The sequence below is a fragment of the Pogona vitticeps genome, chromosome 4 (genome assembly GCF_051106095.1).
Source record: "Pogona vitticeps strain Pit_001003342236 chromosome 4, PviZW2.1, whole genome shotgun sequence".
Classification (NCBI taxonomy): Eukaryota; Metazoa; Chordata; class Lepidosauria; order Squamata; family Agamidae; genus Pogona; species Pogona vitticeps.
Genome location: NC_135786.1, coordinates 235,155,577 through 235,175,682, shown reverse-complemented (window position 1 = coordinate 235,175,682; position 20,106 = coordinate 235,155,577). Strand labels below are relative to the sequence as shown.

Sequence of the window (20,106 nt, the reverse complement as noted above, 5' to 3'; positions counted from 1 at the left end):
GTAAATTAAAGAAATGGCTATCAACAGCCTCCTATGCATAGCAACCAGTTGTAGAGATTTCTACAAATCGTTCATTACCTTTTTTTTTTATTTATTTCTTCACTACCCCTAGATGAATTTCCTTTAAAAATAAACAGAATGTTTTCTCCCTTTCGTGGAATACCACCTCTCAGAGTGGTTAGCCTCTTCATTAATGAGAGCACTATTTCAGTGCACTCTGCTAGTAAAATACCAAAATAAAACCTCAAGGGAGCCAAATCAGGGTAACTGCGCCAGTTCAAAAGAAAATAAATGGCAAGTTTCCAGATCAGCAAAATCCCAGTCTCTGAGATATTAGAGCCAAAACTTGAGAGCAGAGGTAAGTCCTTGCAATATGATGAGGTCAAGGAAGCAAGGGTTGGGAAGAGCCCAGAACTGCTTTTCCACCTTCCCTGTCATGCTCCCAAATGATGGGCTCAAGTACATCAATCCACTAGCTTTCCCCTGCATCAGTCCCTTTGCTCTTGGTGTACGGCACACCACTATTGTGCCAACACAAGATACATACGCACACCTTTGCACCAAGTCAGTAAGCCCTGGAGCCAACAGGGAATAGGTTGAGGGAAGATGTGTTGAACCTCTTGCAACTTTGCATGCAGTCTATACAGTAGTTTGTTTGGCTGGGCGGAACCTTTCTGGGCAGGAGTGACTGTCAGTCCCTAACAGCACTAACCAACTTTTCCTCCCCTGCCTCTGATTCAAAGAGAGACCCTCCTTTGTGCTCAGTGTATCTCCTGCCCCTGAGTCCATTTAGAAGTCGTCAGTCATCCTGCTGAGGCCTGTTGCCTGAGAGCAGTCAGGTGTTTAGCTTGCTGTAGACCAGGTCAACTGTAAGTAAAGAAACATGTTTTATCCTTCCTCCTTCTAATATCTCAGAGTGGGTGACTGAGAATGTAAGTGCCAGTTGATGAGCAAAAGGGGAACTTGAAGCTGATTCTGCTCTGAGAGTCCCTGAACGTCTGCTACACTGCTAGAGGAATGTGCCCGAAATTCAACACTATGCAGCACACATCACAGCCACCGCCCGTGGGAACTGCCAAATTGTTCTTCCTCCAGAACTGCACTCACTCCAAGACTTCTCTCTCCATCTGTAGACTCGGAGAAGCAAACCTTCATTGAACGCCTTCTACTGCAGCTCAGATTTAGAAGGACTGGAAAGGGCAGATAATAGATGGATGGGCCCATCCGACTTGATCATCTTTCTTTCCTCTCTCTTGGCTATTTTAACGTCTGATTCAGCAGCGCTCTCATAAACAGCCACATTCCCACTGGCTTGGGGAGATGGGAAACTTTCTATCTTGGGCTCAACAGGAATGTGCCGCCCTCAGTTGTGCCCTGTGGCTGAGCCGGAGAGCGGCCGGCCAATCCACACAGCTGGCGGCAGCGCGGGAAATGAGCCCACCAGGAGGTTCTTTCCAGGCTAGGTGAAAAGGTGCCCTGCCGAGGGAACAGCCGAAAACTTGGACGGGGGCCAGGTTCTCGCCTTCCAGCAACTTCGTGTCGCTTTACGGAAAACAGGGACGTCAAAAGGAGAATGCCGGATTTCACAGGATGTGGGGAGAGCCCTGAGCTCCAAGGGCTCATTAAAGGTTTTTAGACAAATTCCTGGAAAAAAGGCAGATCTCTCCCTGGCTGTTGGCTCTGACGGCTGAAGAGAGCCTCCAGGTTCAGACGCAGCCTATCTCTGCCTGAAGGCAGGTTGCTGAAAGTCAAAGGAAGTGGAAAAACTGATGCATTCATGCTCGGCTACATGTAACGCACCACTAAAGAGATTTCCCGTCACAATCCATCAGGACTCTTCCGACATTATTATATTTTCTTTGTTTACTTCTTTGTTTGTTGCATTTATAGGTCACCTTTCCTCAAATGGATGCAAAGGGTGTCCATGGCTCTCTTTCTTCCTACTTTATCTTGACGACAATCCTGTAATGTAAGTGAGGTTGAGAAATAGCTGCTATTGGCCCGAGACACACACACACACACACCCGTTGAGTTTCATGGCTATCTGATTTGGATTTCCCAAGTCCCCGGGAAACACTCTTTAATTATGCCAAAAAACGGAAGGAGCCTGTAAAAGGACAGTCTAATGGTGAGGGGATCATGGACGTGATAGTCCCCCATCTGCAAGGCCACCCGTTGCCCATCTCTAACGCATAAGAGTGGTGGCTCCCAACTTATCATAACCTTATGAATTTACTGACCTTCAAAACGTCAACTCCAACATATGGCGACCCCGTGAACGAGTGATCTCCCAAAGGTTCTGGCAAACAACAGCACTGCTCAGCTCTTGCAAACTCAACCCTGTGGCTTCCTTGATGGAGTCAATTCATCTCATCTTGGGTCTTCCTCTTTTCCTGCTGCCTTCCTCCTCTCCCAGGATGATTGTCTTTTTCAGAGAATTCTGCCTTCTCAGGATGTCCCCAAAGTAGTTTCAGAATTTGGGCCTCCAGAGATAGTTCAGCCTTGAATTTATCTAGGACCCACTTATTCATCTTTCCGGCAGTCCAGGAAATCTTCAATGCTCTCCTCTCCGGCACCACATTTCAAACGAATCAATTTTTTTCCCCTGTCAGTCCTCTTTATTGTCTGGTTTTCATGACCAGACATGGCGATCGGAAAGACAAGCGTGTGGATGATCTTGGTCTCCAGTGACACATCCTGACATTTAATGGTCTTTTTAAATTCTTTCATTGCTGTCCTTACGAGTCAGTCTTCTTCTGATTTCTTGACTGCAGTCTCCATTTGGATTGACGATTGAACCACAGCATACAAAATCTCTACTTCAATTTCTTCATTGTCAACATCAAAGTTGTTCATTTCCTCTGTAGTCATGATTTTGGTCTTCTTCATATTCAACTGCAGTCCTGCTTTGACACTTTATTCTTTCATGTTCACTAACAGTCATTTCAAGTCCCAGTTAGAGGGTGTTATCTGCATATCTTAAATTATGGGTGTTTCTTCCACCAATTTTCACTCCTCCTTCATCTGAATCCACTCCAGCTTTCCGAACTTCATGCACCAGAATAGGGGTACACCTTCCATTTGAAATTAAAACATTTGCCTTCCACTGGGTCACGTTGCCAAATTGCTTCTTTATACTCTTGAAAAGGAAATGAAGCCTGATATAATTTCCCCGGACTTTACAGTAGCTCTGAAAAAGCCCAAATCTCAGTTACTGACTGTGAAAGTGTCAGTTCGTGACCCAAAGTTCTGCTCAAAACAAATTAGATGTCAGCTTTTAAATATTCTGAGCATGGTCCAGCCCCCGCTGAGCATCTTTTTGGCCGGGTCCATTTCAAGGAGAACTTGAACAACGCGAGTAACCTCCTTCTACAGAAAGGAGTGGAACTTAAAGTTATTAATGGGCGCTGGATCATGCCCTTCCATTTTAATCATCCTGGTCCTACTGTTTCTGCCAGGTGTCCTTTTTGATGCATGTGGTTTTGGAGCCCCTTTAAAAAACAGTTTTAAAAGGTTGATTCACAAGAGCTAACTAAGCCTGGGTGCTGAGCTTTTTCCAGACGTCCAGCCGAAGCCTGGCGAGTCTCCCATCCTTTTGAAGGTCCGAAGGTTCCACGGAAGTCCTCGTGTTGGACAACCAGATTTATTGCCACATGCCAGGGGACAAGCTGGTCTGTAATCATGCTTACAATCACATTGGATTGAGATGCTTCACATACATTGGCTTGGAAATCTTACAACCGCCCTACGAGAGGGGCTAGCTTGGCATTACAGAGGGGTTGCATAACACGGAGAGAATATTATTGGCTTGGAGATGAAATTTGAGCTGGAAACCCACACAGTGAGGATGATCAGGGGACTGGAAACCAAGCCCTCGGAGGAAAGACTGAAAGAACTGGGCATGTTTTGCCTGGAGAAAAGAAGACAGAGGGGAGATATATTAGCACTTTTGAAATACTTGAAAGGTAGTCATAGAGAGAAGGAACAGGATCTGTTCTTGATCACCCCAGAGCTCAGGGTATTTCATAATGCGTTCAAGCTACAGGAAGCCAGATTTCGGCTGCATATCAGGAAAAACATGTGCTGTTAGAGTAGTATGACAATGGACCCAACAATCTCAGGAGGCAGTGAGCGCTCCAACGCTGGAGGCCTTCAAGACACCATCTATCAGGGCTGCTTTGATTTGTATTTCTGCACTGAGCAGGGGGCTAGACTTAATGGTCTTACAGGCCCCTTCCCATTCCATTATTCTGTGATCTGACGGGGTCTGCTGTAACATTAGATAGAGTGAGGCAGCTGGCTCAGGTGGCAAATTCACTACCCCCATGCTTTTTATTGTATTCATTTTTTAAAAAAAATCAGAATTTAGGGAGATGCCTCAAACCTTTACAAAGCCTAACATTTTTCTTGCATCTTTGGCCAATAGGAACGTTAGCAAAAATCTGCAGAACAATCTATGACTCAGATGGGCCTCTTTCTTCCTCCACAATTAAAAATCTGATGTTTCAAGTTGTTTTCAGCATTACTCATTATTTGTCTTCAGCATCTCCCACGATTCATAGAATTAATTTATTTCTAGTGTACAAAGCTTGGCAAAGTTACTTTGGGGGTGGGGGAATTGTAAGTCCTTGAATCTCCTAGCAGGGAAATGGGATATTATGGAGTTATAGTCCCCCCCCCCCAAAAAGAGTAACTTTTTCCATGTTTAGCTTAATTTGGAGGTGATTCATGTCTTGCTTCATTTGTTATTGCCTCTGGGAATCCATTCAGAGATAGTGCAGGAGAATGATATCTCAACTTGGTTACAGAAGCCCCTAAATTAGCTTCCACCGGGGTATTTCAGCTTTGTGCTGCTCAAACATTTATGTAAAACAAACAAACAAATAATACAGGCTCACTGAATTCAAGGGGATGCACTCATAACTGAGTAAGTCTGCATAAAGTTACCATCTTAAAAGATTTGACATGTCTGCGGTATAAAGTTCTTGGCATTTTTAAGTGACAGGTGCCCCTGCCCAGTATCTGATTGTTAAATAACCTTCACTCCTGTTCTTTATTATTCTTTCTCCATTACACTCATATCTGAGAGGGAACTGGCTGTTGATATTCTTTTACAAATAATCAACTTAAAAATAGCCATTATATTTTTCTATATATAGCAAAAGGCCAGAACCGTCTCAGTGCATCTGCATTTTTCTCAGTCTTACCAACAAGAGACATAATCCACTAAGGGAAGTCATTCTTGGCCATCTGCCCTACGGGAAACTACGTATGAATACGGACTGTCTGAAGGGTTGAAGGTCTCAGAACCCCATGTACTTCTACAGACCTGTGAGAAGGATCCGGCTTTACTGATGTGAATCCTGCCTGCTTGTCAGAATAGAGTGCAGAAGAACAGACCGAACTAACTGCTCTGGGAAATTATGTTTCTGGTGTCATTGAAAACATTTGTTAACACCTCTCGAAATCAATTCAGAGATAGTGCAGGAGAATGATTTCTGAACTTGGTTACAGAAGCCCCTGAGTTAGTTTCCCTTTGGTTGTGTGTCTTAACGAAAGAAAAACCAAGTGGCTTCAAAGAACAAGGTGGAAATAAAACAATTCATATCCCAACTAGTTTAATCCTAACTAGAACAGAATGTGCTGGTTTATCAAGTTTCCATTGATGGGGATCTACCCTAGTTGGAATTAGCAACTGGATTTAAGACAGACTGAAAAGAAAGAAACAGTTGATCATTCCTACATCTTTCTGAAGAGGATGTTCCATAAATAGGACTGGGGATGTTTATCTCCCCAGTCTTTGAAGGTAAACACATCAGGAGGAGAAGCTGTAAAGCTGATCTGAAACGTCACATAGACCTTCTTCTACGTGAAGAAACTTCTTCCAATTGAGGTTCAAGGTCTACCTCAACTGGTTGTGTTTAGTTGCAGTTCATCCTAAGGGAGTGATAAGACATATACACACATATACACACATAATGGCTTGGGCCCTGGATACCTGAAGGACCGCCTCCTTCCATATGAGCCTACCCGGCAGTTAAGATCTAGCCAGGGGGCCCTTTTGAAAGAGCCATCCCTCAAAGAGGTAAGAGGGATGGCTTGTAGACAAAGGGCCTTCTCGGCAGCTGCCCCCAGACTATGGAACGCCCTCCCAACTGAAATTCGCCTGGCGCCGACGTTGATGACATTTCGGCGCCAGGTCAAAACCTTCCTGTTCCAGAAGGCTTTTAATTGAAATAACATCAACTGTGGGTCCTGATGATGGCAATTTTAATTGTATTTTAATTGTATTTTAATTGTATTTTAATCATTTTATTGTATTGAATTTTAATTATTGTAAGCCGCCCAGAGACCTCTGGGTAGAGTGGGCGGCATATAAATTAAATAAATAAATAAATAAATAAATAAATAAATAAATAAATAAATAAATAAATAAATATTTCTAAAAAGAGAAATGCTCACCCAGTTGAGCTTCCTGTTCTTGTTGTTTAGTCGTTAAGTCGTGTCCGACTCTTTGTGACCCCATGGACCAGAGCACACCAGGCCCTCCTGTCTTCCACTGCCTCCCAAAGTTCAGTCAAAATCATGTTGGTCGCTTCGGTGACACTGTCCAGCCATCTCGTCCTCTGTCGTCCCCTTCTCCTCTTGCCCTCACCCTTTTCCAACATCAGGGTCTTCCTAAGCCCGTCTAAAGTTTCCAGTCAGCAAAGACATCTCCCCATGTATAATACATTGCTTTAGTCTAGCCTTCCATGACACATTGACACATTTACTCTTTCAGATAGCTTGACAACAACCAATTGAAAGTTATATGGTTAGTCCCTTTTGGGGATAACAAGAGCATAGCCAAATTACTTTTCAAATAATGTAAAGGGGATGAAGAAAGTTACTTTATTGGTGTAATGAGTACCACTTTCTACTGCTGTTCAAAACTTTCTAAAGGTGTTTTGATGTATTTTAGAAGCATTTTAGCAAGGCTTTTTTCCTAGTTTTATGCCCTTTACTTTTTTCAGTGTTACAGTTAGTTTTTCAACACTGCAATGAATAATGCAGACAAGTTGCTTTTTTAAAAGTAACTTTCCAAGTGGTGCTTTTTCTTTGAGGTAGAAGGCAGATATGGAGTGCCATCCTTGCATCCAGATTCATCTTGCAATGCATGGTGCATAGGAAGCCTGCCCGGCCCTGACAACCTAGGTGGGTTTTCTTTTGAGCCTAGAGGCATTCCCTTTTTTTGGACTACAACTCCCAGAATTCCCTGAGCCACCCTGGCAATACATGGAAGTTATAGTCAAAAGAGGAAAACACGTCTGAGGACTCCCCCCCCCCCTTTGAAAACTCAACTCTAAATCCAGGTTTTCTGCCTGCAGACAACAATATTGACTTCCTCTTATTTTATGCATGTAACGTGATCCCATTGTGCTGAGGAGAGTGGCTGGAATGGAGTAATTAGTTAGAAACAGGGGCCAGAATCCTGTGGGTGGTTTATAGGTTTTATGTACCATGTCACGAAGTCAAGTGGGCACTCCTCTGAACAAGACCAGCACCTCATGAGGTAGCAGAGATGGGGTCTCATGAGTTGCCACTCACGGTCGAGTCCGGCTTAAGTGGCATCAGCAACTTGACTCGGACACGACTCGAGTGTTTTTTTTTTTTTTTTTGGAAGACCCAGACTCGACCCGTGAGGTGGACCCATTTTTCTGAGTCGTGTTCTTGAGTCCTCATTAGGATGGCCTCTTTACCTGTTTAGGCCACGACCCAAACCTCAAAGGCAGCAGACCCCGCTTCCCTTCCAGAAGCCAGCCTGGGGGGGTTAGTCTGTGGAACTCCTTGCCACAGGATCTGGTGAGACGGCAGGTGGCCTAGAGGCCTTTCAAAATGACAGATTCCTGGAGGAAAAGTCCACTGTAGGTGGCAAGCCATGATGGGGATGTACAATCTCCAGGCATGTAAGGAAAGGACCCCTCCAATACCAGATGCAGGGGAGGGGGTCAGGAGACAGGGATCTCGTGGTCTTGTGGGCTCCCAGAGGCATCTGGTGGAGCAAATTGTGAGATACAGGAAGCTGGACGAGAGGGACCCTTGGCCTGATCCAGCACAGGGCTCTTCTGATGCACTTATGTTCTAAGCTGGCTGCTTCCTCTGCCCACACACGAAGTGGCCCAGCTAAAAGGCTGGTGCATGCGCAAAGATGAGGGGCTAGCTCCAGGAAAGGACGTTGACCCGCTCTCTCCCCACATGCTCGTGTGCCCGCCCAGCATCTCCTTCAAGGCCCACTGTCAGCACACATGAGCGCCGCGGAAGGTGGAGCAAATGACTTGAGACTCACAACTCAAAAGATTGCCAACGTGCTAGTGGGGTAGTGGCTATCTGCCAGGATAAGTTATGCAGTTTAACCTCCACACACAAAAGGATTCTGACCTCCATTTTATGGGTTGTAACAAGAAGACTGCAAATCGTCGGGACCTTTTTTAAAAAGTCTGTCTATTCTTAGCAAACTATGCTCGAGCCACTGAAAGCTTCATTTCAGGAGCTGATGAGACCCAGAGCTGGAGGGGGGGGGGGAATGCTTAAAAATAAGCAGAGGTCGCTATGAAGAAAAGAATTAAACTGCCTTTGAAATTTAAAGCTGTTGTAATAACTTTTCTGGCCGCGCGCAATAAACTGGAATGCTTTAAGGTTTAAGGATGGCAAAGAGGTGGAATTCATTACAGAAGGCTAACTCCTGAGGAGAGGATTACCACGTAAGTGGGTGAGAGCATTTCCCCCTGTGCCAGAAATTAATCCAGCAGCCTTTGTATGTGCATCTGATGCCATGTTTAGCCAGTTTTATTCCAAACAAATCCTCAGATGAAAGACGGAACTGAGAAGAAATTAACATTGCAAGCTGGGGTCAACTGCATTATGTTGAGAGGAAGCAACCGAATGATCTCATGTGATGAGAGGTCTAAAAACGGTATTCCTCCCTCCATCACAGTACTAAATCTCCATCTGTGATATAAACAATGACGTTCCAGTTTTAGAACTAAAATGGATTCAAAGAGTGGTGTTTCCTTAGTGATTAGAAAAGCGTTGTATGGGCGCAGCCTCCCCCCTAAAAAGATGCACACACTGTACTCCACTGAAGGGTATGCAACTACAGTGGGAACATACTTCTCTAATGAGCACCTCTTATATCTCCTATGAAGAGTTTTTTTTTTCAAAATGCTTGTTCAATTTAGCGCTATGTCAGATGAGCACTACAGTTTCACAAGTCGTTATATCAAATCAGCATTATGTTACTTAGCAAAATTTAAAGAAAAAAGACATCTCATTGTCAGTGAACACACCCACCCTCCATAGCATTAAACTTAAAGGTTCCCCTTGACATTTTAGTCAGTCATGTTTGACTCTAGGGGGCAGAGCTCATCCCCGTTTCCAAGCCGTAGAGCCAGCATTTGTCCAAAGACAGTTTCCATGGTCACGTGGCCAGTGCGGCTATACACGGAATGCTCTCCATGGCATTAGGAGAGATATTAATAACCTTTGACCTGCACTGCTGGAAAGGACCCTTTGGATCATAGTCCAGCCCCTCTCAAAGAGGTACAGTAGAGAATTGAGCTGCCAACCTCGACAATTGCACATGCCAGAAACAACAACCCCCCCCAAAAAAAACCAATGCAAGCCAACTCAGTACCAAAAAGGAAAGTCTCTGGCTCCTGCTAGCTGAAAAACAAAAACCAAGGAACGCCCATGGAAAAAAGGCTTATTTGAGATTAGGGCACATTGTGTATTGATGGAAAATACATCGGATTTAACTGTGCCAGCTCTGGCATGAACTAGGAAGTAAACTGAATGTAGTTGTTCTCTATGTTTCAGCTGGAAAGGAAAAAACATCTAACAGTTATATTGGTATTAGATGGCCCTTTAAGTTTACATTATGTGACTACAATAAAGCTATACCAGTAAGAGGTAACTCACACTGAGTCCAGGCTGTTAAAGATGAATCAGTTAGTTGATTCTGCTAAATCCTTCTGAAGAACGATGTGCCTTAATTCAGCAGGTTATGAGCATATCTGAGGCATCAGAGAAAAATCAAAGATCATAATGGTAGCAGCGGGCAGGATTGGGGAAAAGGTTTCGATTCAATGTAAACAGAATGTAGGTTCCAAGAATTTCTAAACTTAAATGCAAAGATTTAAGTTTAAATAAAAATTGAGTTGAGTTGACCACATTTTAACCAAAATATCTTCACATTGTCTGGGTTAAAAAATCAAACCATCAGCTCCAACCTCTGAATAATAATAATAAATAAAGAAGGAATAATGATGCGATGCTCTTTGATTGTTAACATTACGAGCCCCGCCGGCAAGGAGAACACTGGAGTTGGCCAGTTTCTGGAATGTTCCCACCAAACCCCCGAGAATCCCCTCTTTTGATTTCCTCACACAGCGAGAACAAATGGGCAATCAATAAACAACACCCATGCATGGGATATTACACACAGTTTACTGGACAGACGCCCCCACACCACCCAAGATCGCCCGTCACAAAGACCGTTCTAAAAGCAGGCATCTTTAGACCTCCCTTCCTGCCTCTTGCCAAAGTTTTTTTGGATGCTCAGAAAAGGACGCTGACGTCAACGTCAAAGTAAACCAACGAAGCCTGCCTGCCGGAGCATCAAGGGAGCATTCTGGAGTAAGGGAAGAGACCGCTGGAGGCCGAGTTGGTGCTCTGGAAGGAACAGCTGGGGTTTCTCAGCCAAGCAGAAGAGACAGGTAAGGCCTTTGCTGGACAAAACAAAGGAGTGCAGACGTTTGTGTGAGAGGGAAGGGAGGAAGGAAGACTCCCTGGGAATAGTCACCTTTTAGAGATAAGAGAACATGTGCTAGGAAGAAGGCTTTGACATGTGACAGCCACACGCCGTTGTTCTTCCATTAAGTATATGGTGTGTTCAATGGGTCCCCGGAGAATTACACATCTCTGAAAAGAGGCAAGAGTCGTTGGAGATCAAACTGTGGGGAAGAAGCTTAAGAAAGAGCAATGGGGAGAAAAATCATGAGAGCTTCTTCCACGATTCCTGGGTCAAATGGTGATAAGAGCGATTGCTAAATTCAAAGGTACCGCCACAAAAGAACACGTTTCTTCGGGTGAGGAAGAGGGAGGGGTGTTAAAGAAGATTGTGGACTGAGCGTGGGGAGGGGATTCTCTTTCTGGATGACATCTCTCAGAATCCCCCCCGCTATGCTCGAGTCTGAAAAGGGAATTTTGTGTGTGTGTGCTTTGATCATGAACGGCTAACACAACTGACGATGGCTAACAGGGCTATGCCATTTGTGCTTGTTCACGAGAACCAAGGAATTTAGATAGGTGACACAGTGTGAATGACGACCATCATATTCTGGGTTATGTGTCTAATGAAACAGGATTTAAAATAGGATTTAAAACAGGGCTGAATGTTGGCATGTCAAAACCTGTATTCCCAATGATGACTTCGACTTAAACCAGACTTGTGAAGAGTTGGGGGGCTGCAATGGGTTCATGCCCTCTTTTTGTGATCCAGAAAAAGACACATAGTGCTAATCAGGTGCCAGGAGGTTCTCGGAAACATGCCAAAACGGTGTGTGTGTGTGTGTGCGTGCGTGCGTGCGTGCGTGCGTGTGTGTGTGTGTGTGTGTGTGTGCGCGCGCGCGCGCAAAACTGACAGACAGGTGCAAAGAGAGAAAGTTTTGGGGATCCGGTAGCATTCGCATAAGCATGTCTGAAGCTTCTCAATGACTCAGAAACTTGGCCGGCTTAATTCTATTATTGGTGCAATCAGTCACAGTTGCTGTTATTGGGGGAAAAAACACAACAGGGAGGGCTTTGAACTTCTTTATTGTCATTTTTGATCCGTTCCTGATGAGACGGGATGCACAATAACAACAAAAAGCAAAGCGTGCTGCTTATAGACCGCCCCATAGCGCTTAAACGCCCTGTCTGGGTGATTTGCAATTAAATTATGCAGGCTACACAATTGGTGCAGCCGCCACCCAATAAAACGAGCTGGATACTCATTTTACTGGCCTCAGACAAATGAGCAGGGGCACCCACATCCCTTCAGTGCTTGGAAGTAATGCATGGAATAATGCATACACAGAGTTTCATGGCCTGGCCATGCACAGCCCACTGCCAACGCAGCAGCCTCCCATTGCCAACGCAGTGCCCACAAAACACACATGCCACCCGCTAAAATCTCCTCTTTCGCATGGCTCAGGGGCAGAGGAGTCTTGCCCTCCATTTAATATGAGCACCTTTGTTACACCACCACCCACCACCCCCGAGGTCTTGCTCCTCTGCATCAAGGGGAACCTCGGCGCAATCAGCCTCGCCGTTCACAGGGAGCAACGGTGCTCGCTGCGTTGACACTACACGGATCCATGCCTCTAGCGATCTGAGGCCCAAAGGTTGTGCGTGGCCTCCAGAAGCCCAGACATGGGCCCCCAGCAACCCCAGTCCTCCTAACCCCCCCCCAATAACTTTATCATTTGTGAGTGGGGCCCTCCAAGATCCTACATTCATGTGTGTGTAGAGGTGTGTTTGTGTGTCTTTGTGCACAACAGCATCCCCCTGCCTCTACGGAGTTTCTCCGTTGTGTCCTGCAAATGATAGCCCCCTCCTGACACCCCCCAAAGGCACAAAGGGTGTAGAGTTGTCTATAGGATGAATCAGTGGTGCAGCACCCTTCACACATTCTGCCTACACAAGGAACAATTTATCTGAACCACTCCCACTTCACGGTCACACTGAAGCCACTAGCGAGTTCCGTTTCCCCTACACAGAACTTTGAGCCATTTTCTCTGGGGAGGGTTTCTACACTCACCATCTGGCCCCCTCAGGTCCAGCATGGAACTAGTTAAGTCTCCCATGATGGGAAACTATGAGGAATTAATTCTCGGGGAAGAGAGTGGGAAGATATTGTTGTTTTGTTCCCTCTCTCTTCTTCCCCCTGCTTACACAAGCAGCAAGCTTTTTCTTTCAAACTTCAAGGCTGACTAAATCAGCATTGAACCTGCTGTTTGTTCCACTGTGGAGACATTGGTTCATTCCTAAAGATGGCAATCAGACAACATCTCTGTTAGAGCAAACCAGCACACCGACACCCCCCTCCCTTCCCGGCCCCAAGCAATCCTATCTGTACTTTTCTGAGCCTCTGTCAGGATGTCTACTTTTTCGGCGGAGTTGCAATCACTCTGGTTTGGATCGGGTCCAGTGCATGTGATCCCTGGAACTTATCCAAAGCAAGCCTTTCTGTTTGAATTGGCCAAAATCATGAAGTGGCTTCATAAGTGAGCCACTTTAGAATATTGGCAAATCAATCAGCTTCCTCTGCTCCTCCATGGAGGAGCAGGGGAAGTGAATTTATAACAGACCATTGGAATAATGGGAAATTGCTGATGCATTGCATCAGTTTTGCATTTTTTTAATCTTTTCTTTGCCTTGTCTTAAAGGACAAATGTGTATTTTGTTCTTTTTTATTTTATAACTGATGTAGCACATCAGTGATGTTCTATTACAACATTTTAAAAGAAATTCACTTCTGCCTTTCCATCAAGGAGCAGAGTTCAATTTGACGATACTGTGAAGTGGCTCACTTATTATCGGTGCAGGAATTCAAAGTAAAGTATATCCAGCAGGTGCTTGTCCAATTAACTCCTGAATGCCCCCAGCATTGGAGCCCTCACCACCTTCCAAGGTAATTGGTTCCATTGTCATACTGCTCTAACTGTTACAAACTTTTTTTTTGATATTTATTTATTTATTTATTTATTTATTTTATTTCTATCCCACCTATCTGGTCATATTAGACCACTCTAATTCATTATTCATTATTCAGCCTAAATCTGGCTTCCTACAACCTGACCCCATTGTTGCGTGTCCTACACTCTGGGATGATCAAGTATTTGAAAAGTGCTATCCTATCTCCCCTCAATCTTCTTTTCTCAAGGCTAAACGGGCCCTGTTCTTTCAGTCTTTCTTCCTAGGGCTTGGTTCTCAGTCCCCCGACCATCCTTGTTGGCCTCCTTTGAACTTCTGGTTTGTCTGAATTCTTCTCAAAGTGTCGTGTCCACAGAAAGGGAAAAGGAGTGGGAGAGAGGAAGAGAAGGGGTAAAGGTAGTTGGTAGGAAAAGGGAAAGGGAGTAAGATAGACGAGGATATGACCCCGTTCTAGGCATGTAAAGACTGCGTGCTAAATGGTTCAGTCCCATCAGCTCAGACTGCAATCAAACAATGAGAAAAGTGTGCATCTGGATGCACTGGAAAGGATCATTTTGCTGGGAGCAATTTCCTTTAAAGCAAACCTTCCGTCCGTTGGAGAATCATACCAACTTGGCCCACAAAAGCAGAAGCCCTACGGAGGGGGACCACAAAGGTCCCGCTTGGACATGGTCTGGAGCACTATTCCCAGTACACTGTTTGATCCCCAGGAGATAGCTCTCACTGGACCACGGCAGAAGCGGTTCAGAATGTGAGCGACGACCTGCCTATGGGGTCCCACCTCAGGTTGTTTTGACTTGATGGGAAATGTTAGCGAGGGTTTTCCAAGTCCTTTGAGAGGGTCCTTCTCTACAAATAAGAGCTAGGAAAGGGGAGCCATTTTTTAATCAATAAGATCTCCATAATTTTTGCGAAGGGGAGCACACACCCCACGGCCATCACCATCTCCACCACACAACAAGGGACTGGTGGTTATAAAAGACGCAGATAATTTCTCTGGTGACTTCTCAACTTCCCTAGAACCATGGTTCTCAACCTTGGTTTCCCAGGTGTTCTTGAACTAAAACTCCCAGAACCCTTCACCACGAGCTGTGCTGGCCAGGAGTTCTGGAAGCTGCCGTCCGAGAACACCTGAGACCCAAGACTTAGAGAGCAGGTGTTTCTATTGCTCCACATGACATGACAGCACCAAAAGCATATCCCCTCCAGCTCCCTACCCAGTTCCTTCCCTCCCCTTCTTTTTTTTTTAGCACACAGAGGTGGGGTCCATCATGTTATCTGGAGCAAAGCAAGGAGTGGAGCACTGGCATTGTAACTCATGAACCTTCTTGTGACACATTGCCTGCCCTTCCTCCATGATGCAGCACCCTAGACCTTGGCCCTGAACTCATGAGGGTTGAGATGCTGCCCACCAAGAAACCCTTTCCTCCAACACCATTTTCAGTTCCAAGCAGTTGGCTAACAGGATTTCTGCTTTCCTATTAGGGTAGAGTGTCTGCTGGAGTCTTTCTTTCTTTAATCTCCTTAACTTTTCTTCAACAGCATGCTCCCTTTTTTTGTTTACACTATTCTTGTGAATGAAGGCATATGTTTCAGCTGTTCCAGTGTACATTGAACGGAGCTGTCGCTTGCAGTGTTTGAAAACCTTAAAATAAATAGTTTAGAAAGGAAGCAATCCATCGACGGAGCCGTTTTTTCCAGGGTGATCCGGAGGGTTTCCTGGAATATCAGCCTGTTTTTCTGGTTGAGGTGCAAAAGGTGAAAGGAAAATATTCCTATGCAAACATGTACGGTCCCTACAGTTTTGATAGGTGGCAGCAAGTCCATTAGGGTGTCAGATCCTGATAAGAAGAACTGACTCACCCAGGAGTCTTACGAAGATTGATAGCAATAGCTAGGTTACGTCCATCATCTGATGATTATGCTGCCATCAGATGATAGACATATAGCTCTTTATTCCAAGCTTTTAGCCCATCGGAATAAATACCTATGTTAAGAGAAATTGGGTGCTGGCCCACTACACTTTATTAGAGACAGAGGGATTGTGGCCCTACCAATGTTCCCCCTCCAGCTGAATTCACAGCCTCACACATTTCATGGGGAGAAAAATGGGAAGGAGCAGCAAGAAATAGCAGGGAGTTCTTCCCCGGCTTTAACCGTGACCCCCATGGACCAGTTGGCTGCCATGCCTTCTTGCCCCACCACCTCCAGTGAGCACCGGCCACCACCGAATCAGAAACCAGTGACTCTTGACTAATTGACTTCAACACTTCTTCACCTGCCTGTTTGACTTTCCACTCTTCTGCTTGGATTACCTCAAGACTGATGATGGGGAACACCATGCTGCCACAGTCCCATTGCCATCAGGAAAGTGTGCAGTGGCGTCCCAAATCATGGGCTCACCCCTGAGAGAGAGATGCTCTCTCTCTCTCTCTCTCTCTCTCTCTCTCTCTCTCTCTCTCTCTCTCTCTCTCTCTCTCTCTCTCTCTCTCTCTCTCTCAGGGCCTACAAACGAGAGAGGAAAGCCCCTGGATCCAAGAGAAAAGCAGTAATTGAACCACTTCCCTGTGAGTTCTTACCCATCTGGTACCCATATTTGAGGTTTGATCTATTTTGGAGTTACGACTGCCAGAAGTCCTAGCTGGCACAGCCAAAGCCCAGATTTGCTGGGATTTGTAAGTCCTTCTGAGGCCCCAGGTTTGGAAACCTCAGTCTTCGCCTACCATCACTGAGATCAAAATTGTTGTTTAGTCGTTCAGTCATGTCCGACTCTTCGTGACCCCCATGGACCAGAGCACGCCAGGCCCTCCTGTCTTCCACTGCCTCCCGGAGTTGGGTCAAGTTCACGTTGGTCGCTTCAATGACACTGCCCAGCCATCTCATCCTCTCTCATCCCCTTCTCCTCTTGCCTTCACACTTTCCCAGCATCAGGGTATTTTCCAGAGAGTCTTCTGAAGGTAGCAGAAGATAACTCGGGCTTTAGATAACAACAAGCAAAAGGTTGCATTAGAAGGACGCCAAAAACCAGACATGAGCTTTTCAAACTCCCTGCACCTCTTCAAGCTTTGAGTGCGTCCTTAGCTCAGTGGAAGAACATGTCCTTTGGAGGCAGAAAATGCTGTGCTTTGTTCTGAGCATCCCCCACTAAAAAAACATCAGAGTTTGGAGATGGTGGAGAAGTAGTTCTGCTAGAGGCTTCTGAAGGTTGCGTGCATAATTTTTTGTGTGAATGCTCACAGCACGTGAGGAGGAGATAAAGTGCTTTTCTCTGTCGCAGAGTAGGTTCAATCTCCATGTGTGAGGGATCAGACCGGCTGCACACCCACAATAAAGCAGGAGAGGGCAGTTAAAATTGAATCATGAAGCTGTTATTGAAATAGTTAAAATCAAGAGGACCATCATCATAATAATTTATTTGTTTGTTCGCTTGTTCGTTCGTTCGTTCATCCATTCAATTTGTATCCTGCTCCCATTAGTGTCAAGGCCCTATTCTAGTCGGTCACAGCGGCATCATTGTGTGCCGGTAAGTCAATCTGACTTAGGGTGACCCCCTTTTCAGGGCAGAGAATACACAGAAGTGGTTTACCTTTCCCTTCTTCTGGGGGAGCCCTGGGACTGTGCACCCTGGCTGGCTCTACTCACAGGAAGGCACCGTGGGGAACTGCACTCCCCATCTTTGGCTTCACTTACATTCAAAACAGTAAAAGCCTAAATCCTAATTAGACACCTGATTCAGGAGACGAGACAGCGAGGGAGAGAGAGTATGCCTGTTCTTTACAAATAAATGAGAGGAGGTCAAACTGAGGAAGGGGGATCCCTGAGAATACCTGTCTAACAATGGGTGCAAGAGGAAACCGAGGTCGGCGAGTCAATGACAGGCCAGTCGTTCTCCTGGCATCTGCTCCCCGTTTTTGGCTAATAGGGTGGGGTAGGTGCTAAGTGTCAACGGCATGGAAAAAGTCCCAGATTTCACTTCAGCTTTGAAAAGCCTCACCAGGGGAGTAGATGAAGGAAGCAACATCTCCCTAAGATCCTGCAGAGCCATAAGAACACAAGTCAAAAGAACCAATCGTTTGTGCTTTCTGCAGATTTCATCCCTAAAGGTTAAAAATGGTCTAAAAATTGACTTTCTCTTAGAAAAGTTACATTTTGACAGTAACTCCCAAAATTCATGCTTGCCAGATATTTTTTTTTAAAAAAAGAAGCTTTTCTAAGCTCTGTTTAAAAACATTTCAAAAGACAATGTAGATAGTTAAATTTCACATTTGTCAGAACTAGAGATGGACGCGAATCGCCGGTTCAGGGGTTCATCCTGGTCCGTTTACCGGCCAACAGGTGGGCACCGGCTCAGAGGCGGCACCCCAGTGTTCCTGCCCCGCCTCCTCCAGGTGTGGCCTCTGAGTGGGGAACTGCCAGAGGGGGCGGGGCTTGAAAACCCCAAACACCTGTTTAGCTGGTAAGCAAACTGGGATGGATGAACTGCCAGAGTTGTGTTTCCTGCTCATCTCTGATCAGAACTTGTTTCGAAATTGGATTTAAGCCTATAGATTATATATCCCATTGTGTGTTTTCGGTCCTTATTGCTCTTTGCAACCTTTGTCTCCATGCAATGGAGTGATGGTTGGAGAATGACACATTAAAATTAGTTCTTAACATTTTTTTTTAAGAATTAAAATTAAAAACTTCACTAGAAGCAGCAGACAAATTGCAGCTACCCATGAGAAGTCATTTCCGCCCCAATGGGGAAAAGCCAAAGCTATAAAAAGCCTTTATTGCCCTGGTTATCTGGACTGGGGATGTGTCACCAATTGGAAGGCTTCAAAGAGAAATTTCTTTACAATGAATTTCAGGAGCGAGGGGCACGCGGAGAAGGACTTCCAAAGAAGGTCCTTAACAAGGAAGCAAGTTTGTGTAGAATACCAGTCAGCAATATGGTGCCCTCCAGACTTTCTTTTTTGACTACAAGTTCCATCATAACCAGCTATCATGTAGAATGGGCAGAAATTGTGGGAACTGTATTACTAAATACATGGAAGGCACCAAATTGCCCTTCTCAAATGTAGACCAAGTGATAGATACTTCAGGCAAATGCGTCCGAGGCTGTTTAGGGTTTTAATAACCAATCCCAGCATCTTAAACTGGATCTGTAAAGTAAACTGCTGGCCAATGAAGCTCTGTTTAAGGATTGGCAGAACAGGTATGCAGCACTGCAGTATTTTGAATCAGCTGCACTTTCTAGACAATCTCCAAGGGCAGTCCCTGGAATAAAACACTACAGCAATCCAGCCAAGATGTTCTGGAGCATGAATTTATGTGATCATATCATCTTTATTCAAGAAAAGAGAGTAGGGAACCTCGTGGAAAACCATAGCAGGACCAGCCATGATCCTGAATTACAACCCACCTTCCAACAGTACTACACTGTTCCCATCTCTCTTTTTTAAGCTATGGAGATGTGGGGTGGAAGCAATGGAAAACCCATGGAAAATTGCAGTATGACGGTGGAGAACCGTGAGCCCTCTTTTGGATCCCCACTCCAACACTCATTTCCTTTCCATCGGCCACAATGGCTTGGACTTCTGGAAGTTGGAGTCTGAAACATCTAGAGCAATGGTCCCCAATCTTGGGCCTCCAGATGTTCTTGGACTATAACTCCCAGAAAGCTTCACCACCTGCTGGCCAGGATTTCTGGGAGTTGAAGCCCAAGAACATCTGGAGGCCCATGGTTGGGGACCACTGATCTAGAGGATCATTAGTTACATCCAGCCCAGGCTGTAGAGACATAGAGACTTGGGATGAAATCAAGAGAAAGGGGGACATATTTTATATCCCCATTTTTCCGCCTATAGAAGGATTTATGAGGGTATATGCCTCACCGATGGCCTGTGCAAATTAGGCCCGTGTATATCGCCCAGTGACCAATCACAGAAGAGAGCTCAGCACAAGCAAGATTCTTAGACAAGCAAACAGACATCCTTACCATATGTGGATGCTATCTCATATCTTTTATTTCTAGGAGCCTCCTTGTTCTCTCTCCATCCTTATTTTATCTCCACAACAAACTTGTTGGATAGGTTTAGTTTAGTTTCTTCAATTTATTATGTGTTTGTTTTATTTATAGTCTGTCTTTCTTCCGGTAAAGGGACCCAAGGCAGCTCATGAGATTTAAAAGGATAAAATTTAAACATTAAAAAGTTAAACATTAAAAATAAATAAATTGAATCGCACTCTAATTTCATGAATTCATTAATTTTTAAGCATTCACCTAAGGCCACCTAGTCTTTCGAAGCAGTTGACGGAGGGAGGGATGATTTGCACCCAGATCTCTCCCCAGTCGGATACTTGGGACATTTCCAACACACTGTTTGGTAC

At 45.1% G+C, this 20,106-nt stretch overlaps 1 protein-coding gene across 1 annotated transcript in view; it reads left to right on the top strand.

The window, feature by feature from the left end:
* The first annotated feature begins 10,660 nt into the window (after positions 1 to 10,660).
* Positions 10,661 to 20,106, top strand: part of GPR20 (G protein-coupled receptor 20) — a 32,765-nt gene continuing 23,319 nt past the window's right edge. The window contains exon 1 of the mRNA XM_020804556.3: positions 10,661 to 10,754. The gene's annotated coding sequence lies outside the window, so the exon portion shown is untranslated. The remainder of the gene's footprint in view (positions 10,755 to 20,106) is intronic.